The following is a 12,269-nucleotide window of genomic DNA, read 5'->3' on the forward strand; positions in this document are numbered from 1 at the left end:
GGCAGGATTCAGGGTGTCAAAGCTAATTTTAAACTACTCACCAAAGTTTACTTAATTTTATGGTTCTAGAGCTCCAGAGGGGCTCTGGTGGCACAGTGCTTAAGAGTTTGGATGCTAACCAAACGGTCAGCAGTTTGAATCCACCAGCCACTCCTTGGAAAATCTATGGGGCAGTTCTAATCTGTCCTTTAGGGTCACTATGAGTTGGAATAGACTCAACGGCAACAGATTTTTTTGTTTGTTTGTTTTAATAGTTCCAGAAGGAGGAGTCCTGGTGGCACAGTGGTTAAGCGCTCAGCTGCTAACTGGAAGGTCAGTGGTTTGAACCCAAGAATTGCTCCACAGGAGAAAGATAAGGCAGTCGACTTCCATAAAGATTTTTTAAAAAGCCAAACGAGTTGCTGTGGAGTCTATCCAGACTCGTAGTGACCCTATAGGACAGAGTAGAAATGCCCCATGGAGTTTCTAAGGAGCACCTGGTGGATTTGAACTACTGACCTTTTGAAGAACAGCCATAACTCTTAACCACTATGCCACCAGGGTTAACATAAATATTACAGCCTTAGAAACCCTATGGAGAAGTCCTACTCTGTCCTATGGGTCTCTATGAGTCGGAATAGACTCCAGAGCAAAGGGTTTTGTTTTTTTTTAATAGCTCCAGAAGAAGTCAAATAAGAATTTAACACTATAGTAGGAACTTCTTAAATCTCCTTTTAAGTGGACAAAAAACCGAATGAATTTCTCAAGATTTCATGTTATGAGGAAGATATCAAGATGAAAGTGCCATTTTTGAAACCTGATAAAAATGAAAAATGTTTTTTAATTAAAAAGAATATTTCTAAGCCCAAAGTTGCACAGACTAAAATTTTGGAGATATTCTTAACATCTTCCTCTAATTTTTGCCCAATATTTGTTTCTTCGTCGAGTTATTTCAGTTGCACCTCCTCTGTTTCTTTCCAATCATCTCCTTTTTTTCCGTCTCTGTTGCCTTCACCTACTCTTTCCCTCTTCTAACCTCTACAGTATAACCTGTGTAATGTTATTACAAAAATGTAACTCTGATGCCTAGTACCCATCATCATTGTTCAGACAGTACCCTCAGTTCATAAATAACAAAAACACAGTCAAAGTATGTTCATAATGAGGGAAGCAGTTAATTTCTACTCCTGACAAGAATGAGGAAAAAAAACAGCTTCTTGATCTAAGTTTCATTAAATATTTCTTATTCACCTCAACATAAAGAAAACAAAAATCCTCACAACTGGACCAATAAGCAACATGATGATAAACAGAGAAAAGACTGAAGTTATCAAGGATTTCATTTTACTTGAATTCACAATCAACGCTCATGGAAGCAGCAGTCAAGAAATCAAAGTATGTATTGCACTGGGCAAATCTGCTGCAAAACAACTCTTTAATGTGTTAAAAATCAAAGATGTCATTTTAAGGACTAAGGTGTGCCTGACCCTAGCCATGGTGTTTTCAGTCGTCTCATATGCATGTGAAAGCTGGACAATGAATAAGGAAGACCGAAGAAGAATCGAAGCCTTTGAATTATGGTGTTGGCGAAGAATGTTGAATACACCATGGATTGCCAAAAGAATGAACAAATCTATCTTGGTTGAAGTACAGCTAGAATGCTCCTTAGAAGCAAGGATGGTGAGACTTCATCTCACATACTTTGGACATGTTATCAGGACATGTTACCAGTCCCTGGAGAAGGACATTGTGCTTGATAAAGTAGATGCTCAGCGAAAAAGAGGAAGACGCTCAACGAGTAGGATTGACACAGTGGCTGCAACAATGAGATCAAGCATAACAACGATCGTGAGAATGGCACAGGACCAGGCAGTGTTTCATTCTGTTGTACAGTGTCACTATGAGTTGGAACCAACTTGATGGAACCTAACAACAACAACATTCATTATGATAAAGGCCAAAACCTTTAGTATGTCATATAGGGCCTTACACTGACTAGCTCCATTTCCTTGTCCTCCAGTTACTCTAGACTTATTTCAGGGACTTAGAACAAACCAAGCTTCTTCTTGCTTCAGAGCCTTCAAAGATGACCCATCTTCTTTCTGAAAAAAAAAAAAAAAATATATATATATATACACACACACACATACACATACATATATACATACAGGCAGTCCCTGGATTATGAACAAGTTCTGTTCCTAATTCTGTCTTTAAGCTGAATTTGTATGTAAGTAGGAATAATTAGGTACGGTTCATAACTATTGTTGGTTAGTCAAATTTTTGTCTTAGTATATAGTGTACCTTTCTATGTATAAAAAACATTAAAGAAACATTTCCAGATAAAAAACATCTTTAACATAATATTACAATAATAAAAATGTTTTGATGCATGTCGCAAGGTAGCACTCATTTGTTATTACGAACCATTGTATGTACCTCAAATTTTTAATATAATAGGCTTTACAGGGGCTGGTTTGTAACTTTGGTTGTACATAAGTCACATGTTCCTAACCCGGAGGCTGCCTGTGTATATGTAAGGCACTTAGTATTGAGATTCTCAAACATATTCTTATTAACAATTGCCTTTTTTCTACTGCTGTCAAGTCAATTCTGACTCATAGCAACCCTAAAGGACAGAGTAGAACTACCCCATAGGATTTCCAAGGAGCAGCTAGTGGATTCGAACTGCTGACCTTTTGGTTAGCAGCCAATCTCTTAACCATTGAGACACCAGGGCTCCTAATACATGGCTATTTTTATTTCATCTATAGCACCACCCACCCCACCCCCATTCCAGATAAAAAGCAAATCCCAGAAATACTATGAAATCTCTTGCTAACTCACATTTGTCCTTAAGACTTCTGCTCAAGCATCACTTGCTTCCTTCATCCTCTGCCGGACCAGGTCATACTTTCCTGTTATGTGCTCCCATTGCACCCAGTATCAACTTTATAACAATTATTTCAGTGTGTAATTATTTACTTATTTGTGTGGTTCTTGAATGAAGGTCTAACTTCACCCCTAAATGTTCTGTTCCATCAGGGAGTAACTGTGTCTCCCCCCTCCATCTCTCACAGTGCCTGGCTCATAGTGAGATCTTAATAAATCTCAGTTTTGAATTAATTATGGTGTGGGGATTTCCACAATAGAACTCTGTTTGTGATGCTTTCTTAGCATTCTTCTGGTCTATTGACTGATATCAGGTTTCCTAAACACAGCCTCTGCTTTTGTCATACCCTTAGTCTCCCCAAATAGAAATTTTATCTTCTTTTTTATTTCTTCAGAAGCACCTGATAAGGTGGTGTTTTTCCAACAGATGCAATTGGTCTTATTTTCAAAATGAACACGCAAACAAAACTTACAAGTAGTGTTTATCTTCTTGATCCCTTTAACATTCATTAGCTATTTCTTAGGCATCACAAAATTATTTTTCCTTAGTGAACATAGAACAATATTGTCATAGACAACATTTTGTAGGAAGGTACCATTGACATAAATGTTCTTATGTATCATTGTTAACCAACAGTGTAATCAATCGAATGGGAAAAAAAAAAAAAAAAAAACAATGGAAGAGGTTGATAGATTCTTATGAAAATGGTTGTCAACAATACGACTTGATTTCAATTTAATTTTAATGTTTTTCTTCTAAATCAAAGAAACTAATTTTTGCCATATCACTGTATTTATATAAACCCAGATATTGTTTAGATTTTCTATTTCAGTATGCGTAACAAAATGAACATTAAGTAAAAATTAAGAAAGTTAAAATAAATTTGAGAGAAATTTTGAGAAGGCAAAAATGCCTTCATAAATCTGATAGTGTACATTTCTTAGAATAATTTTATAGCATTTTTTTAAAGAGATCAGTATATTTTCCTGACAGAAAATTTACCCTATACATCTTAGCTCTTAACAAGAACTATTCATTACGTTTTACTAATTTCCAATATAATGCTATATAGGATTGTCTGTTAGTATTTTCTTAATGACTCTTTATCTATTCAAAGTTTTCTGCAAAATTATAGCATCGTAGTGAATTAAGAGATGTAATGATGGTTTCATTCAGAAGATGGCAGTATTTAAAGGGAGAAAAAAATTCTGAACAATTGAAAGGAAAATAAATCTATAAAATTAAATACGCCCCCCCCCCGCAATGATAGCAGTAAAATACCATATGAGGTTAACATGTGGTTATGTGATAAGCTCCTGCCTCGGGTACATCTATATAGATGTATTGCTCTTTATGGCTCCAAAGGTTTCCTGTCATGGACATGCTTTCCCTTGTCACCTTGTCACCTCCACTACAATGGCATCTATTCCTTTGGCATAAGGTTGTTCATCTTAAAAACGAAGCATCATATAACCACACTTGAAGCACTCTGCTTATAAAATCTATTTATGAGTAATAATTAAGCGGGAAACGAAATATTACTTCTCCTGACTTCATCACTCTAAATCAGAAATACATTATACAATTAGCATACCTTAAATTACCTTTCCCTCACTGGGTAAATAATTTTACTTTGTACAGAAAATTATTGAGTTAATTCCTTTACCATTCTGCATGTGAAAGGAAGTGCTTGCATGCAGTGTCATTTCCAATTTCCATCAAATTGGATGTTTCAAAGCCTTTTAAAGACTACTATTGACCTTGGTAGAAACTGATACTGTGTATAATGCAACTATTTCATTTGTTTAAAATGGCATGTGCAAAGAGTGTATTCTTCAGAAAATACCTGTTGAAATGAGAATTTCAATTATTTTTTTCACCTACAGTTGGCAACTAAATCTGGAGCAAAGATACTTCAAGCAAGTGTGTGATATGTGAAAAATAAGTTACTGTAAAGGTTCTGATAAGACTCACACTGCCAACTGTACAGCATAAGATTTATGAAGAATAAACTCTAACCCAGTCTTTTCACCACATTTGTAACACATGTATTTTAGTATTCAACCATCTGATCAAATTAAATTAAAGATAGAGCACCATCTTATGGATACTTCTATATTTGTAAAATTTGAAAATACAAAAATCATTTTGAGTTTGGGTTTGGAAAAGCTTTATCAGTAAAACCGATATTGTGGGAGGAGAATATTTTAATTTAACAAGGAAAAAGTGATGCAGTGGAAATGGAAATGGTGACCCCATGTGACAGAGTAGAATTGCCTCATAGTGTTTTCTAGGCATGGGAGAAAGATGTGACTGACAGTCAGCTTCCATAAAGATTTACAGTCTTGGAAACGCTGGGGGGCAATTCTACTCTGTCCTGTTGTTGTTAGGTGCCATCGAGTCGGTTCCAACTCATAGCGACCGTATGTACAACAGAACAAAACACTGCTCGGTCCTGCGCCATCCTCACAATCATTGTGTTGCTCTGTCCTATAGGTTCGCTATGAACTGCAATCTTTATGGAAGCAGATTGCTGGGTCTTTTCTTCCTCAGAGCCTCTGGGTGGGTTCAAACCGCCAACCGTTTGGTTAGCAGCCTAGCACTTAACCATTGGGTCACCAGGGCTCCTCAATACAGAATTACTCCCCCTCTAGTCAAAACACAAATACTGTGGTTTTTACCATTTTGATGTCTTGGACTCTGTGATAACAGCCTTGGATCCTCCCCTTAGAAAAAAGTCCACAGATACAACACATTTTGCATACAATTTTAGGATTTTCTGGACTTTCAGTGGTTTATCCATGCTCTAGGATTTTAAATAGTTTTTCTTCTTATTTTAACATTTATTTCTTTTCGGCCATGATTTTGACGAAAGTGAAAGCCAGGAGCTTAATTAAAAAGATATGGATAGTCTTCTTTTGAAAGAGAGGAACTAGAATTTACACACGCACATTCTTACATGGTTTTGACTCTTCCCCCCCACAGCTAAATTATATAAATTGTGTAAACAAAGAGGTTCTTATAGGTTTATTTTTATATAGATTTTATTTTCACGTTATTTACTCGGGAGTGAAATATAAAAATATGATGCTGGCTACAAAAATATAGAATTTTTTGCTTCAACCTCACAGAACTTTACAGGTTCTAAAATATTGACTAATTAGGAATAATTTTTTATATAATGTAGTCTCTTGACTCTAAATTATATTTAAAATATAAACTTAGCACCAATTTAATAAAATCAAGCAATTTCTGGATAGCCGCATCAAAACAAAAAACAAAATTTGAAGAATTCTAACCATACCATACACGCATTTTTATTTTCACTTCTCACTTGTATATAGGCATTTTTATCTCAATAAAAAATGAAAGAAATTCCATAGATTTATAATCACATGATGTTCAAGTTCAGATCCAAGGCATTATATTAGATGTCAAATGAAAATTTCCATGTTATTATATGCAGAATGATCTTTATATGAAACTTTTATTTTGTTTATTAATAATCTAGAACATTCTTGCTCGTTTAGAACAATCAGAATAAAAACTTTTCACAATTTACAACTTTAAGTGTAATAAAATCCACTGGATATGTTTGTTCAACATAGTGTAAGACCTACTTTATCCTTAAATCTCTCTGAGGGAAGAACATTTGAGTGTGAATTTTGCTGAGTAACAACAATGTATTAGTTATTCAACAGAAAAATTAAACACACAACCCTGAAGATGAGGGGTTCTCAAAATGTGGTCCACAAACTCCTGGGATCCCTAAAGACCTTTTCAGGAATCTGCAAGTTCAGGACTATTTTCATACTAGGATGTTACTTCCGTCTTTTTCACTGGGTTGACATTTGTGTTAGTGGTGTGGAAGCAATGGTGGTAAAACTGCTGCTACCTTAGTGTGAATCCAGGCAGTGGCACCAAAATGTACTAGTAATCATTGTGTTCTTCACTGCCAGGCCACACCTCATAGGAAAAAACAAAATAAAATACAAAACCACAACAAACTCAAAGAAAACATGTCAGTTTCATTTAAGAATGTTCCTCATGAAACAGTGAAAATTATTAATTTAATTAAATTTGACCCTTGGGTACACTTTTTTTAATATTCTGTGAGACAAAAATGGGAAGTATCTATAAAGCACTTCCGCTACATATTGAAGTACATGATTGTCTCAAGGAAAAGCAATAAGTTATGAGTTGAACTAGCTCCTTTCTCATGGGATACTATTTTTATTTGAGAGAACAATTGACAGACTAATTATACTTATTCAGACTTGGATATTTGGCAGACATTTTCTCAAAACTGAGTGAAATGAGCTTGTCATTTTAAGGAAAAAACTGAGAGTATTTGTCGCCAATGATAAAATTTGAGCGTTTGGGCAAAAATTAGAATTCTGTAAAACTTGTATCTGCTGCTATGAGCTTGATGGTTGTCCAGTACTTAAAGACTTTTTTGATGTGATTGGTGGTTATTGACAAATGTGAGCTTTTTTGATGCTATTTAATAAAATGTGTCAATCTTTGAAAGATCTACATAACTCGGTGAACCTGTTTTCCAAACAACCAATAAATTATGCTACAATATCATGCATGGAAAGAGATCCATTCAAAGTACAAGATAGACTAATGGATTGTTTTACTATCACAGAGCAAGAAAAGTATATTAATTTACTTTTAAATTCTACATTGCAAATGACTTCAAGAAATTACCCCTTGTCAAGTTTTGGTGTAATATCAAAGAAGAGTATCAACAATTATATAAAGAATCTATTAAGATAGTCCTTTTTTTTTTTCAATTGCATATCTATGTGAGGTTTGATTTTCTTTATCTATTTTCACCAAAACTAATATATTGCAACAGATTGAATGCAGAAGCAGATATGAGAATCCAGATGAGTTCTATTAAGCGAGACATTAAAGAAACTTGAAAGGTGTAAAATAATGCCATTCTTCTCACTCAACTTTTCATTTTGGAAATACAGTAGTTTTTTCATAGAAATATGTAATTTATGTTATGTGATAAGTTTATTATTATTTTAAAATATACTAATAAATAGCTATTTCTGAAATTTACTAGTTTTATTTTTTCTAATATGAAAAATGCCAATAAATATAACCTATGTTCTTTGAGGTCCTCAATAACTTTTAAGAGTGTAAATGGGTCTGGAGAACAAAAAGTTTGATAATCACTGATGTAGACCAGAGTAATAGTAAATAGTTAATAAAGACATATCCTTATTGTTCCCACTTGATGTCATTTTACTATCCCTTACGGGTTCTCCAATAAAAATTCTACCTCACTGTGGTTCAGTCTTCTTGAGCATTACGATTGAAATGGTGTCAGTTTTTATAGTAGTAGAATTCTCATCTCTTTTCTGACACATAGTTTGAATTCCTAGCCAATCAATGCAATTCTGTCTTTATAGTTTTCTAGTATAGTTCTTAATATGGAACAGGCACTCAATAAATGTTATTGATGGGTAGAAAAGGTGTTTAACAATAAAATCGATATAAGTGCAAAAAACTAGGAAAGCTAGAGGGAAAATCTATTGTTTTATACATTATAAGCATCCATTTCTAGCTTTCACTTATTCCCGCAAAATTCTCACATCATTTGGGTCTTAATTAGGATGGCAATATTTACATTTAAATTACAAACATTATCCAATTCTAGGCTAAATATCTGCTTCTCTAGGAGGACATGATACTCATTACATGCAAATATATCTTGAATTAATGCAGTGCTTTTTCTCATAACACCTTGAGCACATAGGTTATATGGTTTCTACTTTTTCATTCCTCCCCAGACTTCACAACCCAAATTATTCCTGTTCCCTTTCCCTAAATATTTCACAAAATGGAAAAAACAAACAAACAAAAATAAAAAACTGCAATCAGTCACTAATGAATGTCTACAGATGGATTAGGAATAGAAGCATGCTAGCTTCTCGTTGTGGGATCAAACCTTATTATAAAAATTATGATATATTTGAGCTTTTAATAAAACACCAAAACATATGTTTAAGAGTTTCTTTAGTCTGATCGGAGCCCTGGTGGTGTAGTGGTTAAGAGCTCAGCTGCCAACCAAAAGGTTGGCAGTTCAAATCCACCAGCCTCTCCTTGGAAGCCCTATGGGGCAATTCCACTCTGTCCTATAGGGTTGCTATGAGTTGGAATCGACTCGACAGCAATGGGTTTGAGGTTTTTTTTTGCTTTTTGTTTGATCTTAGTCTGATTATTTCAAGGCTAATAATTTAGAAATACAAATTCTGAGCTTCATAAAACCCATGCATAGAACCATTTACAACTTTACATTATTTTCAATAGTTCTATTGTTAAAAGTGAGCTTAATAGTAAGGTCATTATATGAACAGTAAAATACCTGACATTTACTGAGAACTTAGTATATATGCCAGATAGTATTGTAAGTACTTTACATGCATTATCTTATTTAAGCTTCATAACAACTCTTGGAGCGTATCTTTTGTGTGTGTGTGTGTGTGTGTGTGTGTGTGTGTGCGCATAAGCATGGACTACTCATTTACTGCTCACTTTATGCTAATCATCGCTATGTATTTCCCCCATTATCTGTAACAAGTGGGATTCCAGAATAGTTGTCTGCTAGGATGCAGATTCTAACTGGAGATGAGAAAACTAAAAACCCGAGCTAAGGGAGGAAAGGGATTTAAATGAGATTACCGGGAGAATTTTTGCTCATCTTAGAGTTTAAAAAGATTTATTGTTTTTATCTTTTGTAAATCCATTACTCTGTTTATTATTAGCTGGCCTTGTGAGTGGATAGTTTTTTTCATACCTATTTTCAAAACTGGTCCTTCCATGTGACCTGAAAAAGGATTCCTCTATCGGTTGCAAAATAATTTCAGCTATAAACTAGACTACAATAAATCATAGATTGTCCTCTTTCAAAACACTTAAGGGATTTTTATGAATTTCTTTTACCTCTACAAGAGCATATATTTGCACAATTGTTTATACTGTGTTTGTGGGGGTTTCCTGTCATCCCTCCAGGACTAAAGTTTGTTGTTGTTATCTACTCAGAAGAGCACATAGCCTAGAGTGGGTGCCTCAAAAGCATCTGTTGAACAAAAGAATGACTCTGGCTGTGACTTGAAAGAGTTAATAGCTTCCTTTCAGTCAAATGCACAAATCAATTCTCAGCCAGAAAACAGCCCACCTATAGGTATTCAGGTCACACACCTGTTTCCTTAACTATCATTGCCAAAACACATTTTATAATCCATTTTATTTCTGTACATCCATCTTTCCTTAGCATTAGAGGTGTTTCATTAAAAAGCAGTATAATTTCCATTTGTTTGTACCCTCACCTTTGACAAAAGTAAAAATGAATCATTGAACAAGTTTAAGTGCATTCTGTGTATTTATGAAATGGTACAAACCAATTGTAGTCTTACGTTCAACATCATTGATTCAAGCATCTTAATATTCTAATTATCTGAAAGAGTCAATGTTTTAGGTAGCAATCTGGTAAGAACACTAATGTAAACACAAATTGGAATTTTTAACTAAAAATTATTAGGGAACAATTAATCTTTAGTGATCAGGTCTTCTTTGCAGGTTCTTTTTCTTCTATCTCTTAATTGGAGAGGCATAGAGGGTTTCCTGAGGACCCATCGTTGGCCCTCTTTTCACTATGAATACATAATTTCTGGACCATATCATCCACATCTGTAGCTTCAGGTACCACCAACATGCTGATGACTCCTTTATCCAGTTTTGAGTAATAGGTTTGCATTTTCAACTGCTTCTAGGATCTCTCTCATGTGTTCCATAAATTCTTGAAACTTTTCTCCAAACCTGCTTCTATTATATAAGCCCATCTTTCATCTATTATCATCCAGTTTCCAAGCTACCCTATTCTGGGAATCACCATTGACCCCCTGCCTCAGTCCCTCATACACGTTCTATTAATTCCTTTGCCCATCTCTATCTCCTAAACTTTCTTCCTTGTCTTGTCCCTTGCCTTAAATTCAAGCCCTCATCGTTTCTCTGCCAGATTTCTCTAAAAATCTCATGGTATCTTGCCTCTGGTTTCATTGCCCTTACATTGCTCCAAATAGACTCTTTAAGAGTTAAAAATCACATTCTGTCTTATCTTATTTAAAATCCTTCTGTGTATCTCCCTTTTCTTCAGGATATGGTTTAAATTCCAAAGCATGGCGCCCAAGGTCATTTCTGAATTTGCCTCTATGTGTTCTCTAGTCAGGAGCCCTGGTGGTGCGGTGGTTAAAGCCCTTGCTTGTAACCAAAAAGTCTGCAGTTTGAACCCACCAGCTGCTCTCCAGGAGAAAGATGTGGCAGTCTGCTTCTGTAAAGATTACAGCCTTGGAAACCCTATGGGGGCAGTTCTACTCTGTCCCACAGGGTCGCTATGAGTTGGAATCAACTCTAGTTTCATCTTGCAAACATCCTCACATGTATTCTTCATTTCAGCCATGATGGTTTACATGCAATTCAACCAACTGGCAAACAACTTTATGCCTTTGCAAATGCTGTTCCACCTGTCTACAGTGCATTCAACAGCTCTGAATCATCCTTCAAGATATCCATCAAGCAGTCTGGAAGCTTTCTCTTACTCCAACCCTTACTCTCTCCTGAACAAGGTGTTCCTTCTCTGTGTTATCATAATCTCCTGTGGTATTGGACTGATCATCAGATTGCAACACCAATTTTCTTTTTTTAGTAATTGATTTTCTAATTTTGTCATTCCTTAACCTGTAAGCTTCTCGAGGTCAGGGATTGCATCTTTTTCTTTTAAATATACCCAGAATAGTTTTTTTTTTTTTTTTTTCCACGTTAGTTCCTTAACCGATATATATTTAACTAATCAAATCCTTATATATTCTCTTTGTTGTCTTTTGGACATTAATTTATGCCTCTTAAACCATTTTATCCTTCATGGAAAAAACACTGCATATATTGTTTTAAAAATTATTAGCTGTTTTCCAGTGGCATCCCCAAAGCTTGGAGAGTCTTTGATTTGATAATTGTTTTTAATAGGAAGAAAATAATAAGCTATCACATCAAGTAGTATTAACTAATTAGTAAAAGAAACTGAAAAATATGCCTTTGATTGGTGAAGAAAGGAAGGGCAATAAAACTGCTATCTTTAAATTGTACTTTTATGTCCCAGGATTAAATTTGTTTATTTTAGTTGCCAGTTTAATAAACATCATACGTTTAATATATTGATTTATTACCTAGGCAAACTGCAGTAAAAAAAGCAACTATTTGGAATTAGGAAAGTGTATGGAGTCCTTGTTCCATTAGTTGCTAGTCTGTAACCTTAGGAAAGAGGAGTCTCTAAGTCTTAGGTTCCTTATCTGCAAAATGGGACTGAAAATCAGTAAATGAG

The sequence above is a fragment of the Trichechus manatus genome, unplaced genomic scaffold (assembly GCF_000243295.1).
Source record: "Trichechus manatus latirostris isolate Lorelei unplaced genomic scaffold, TriManLat1.0 scaffold00167, whole genome shotgun sequence".
NCBI lineage: Eukaryota > Metazoa > Chordata > Mammalia > Sirenia > Trichechidae > Trichechus > Trichechus manatus.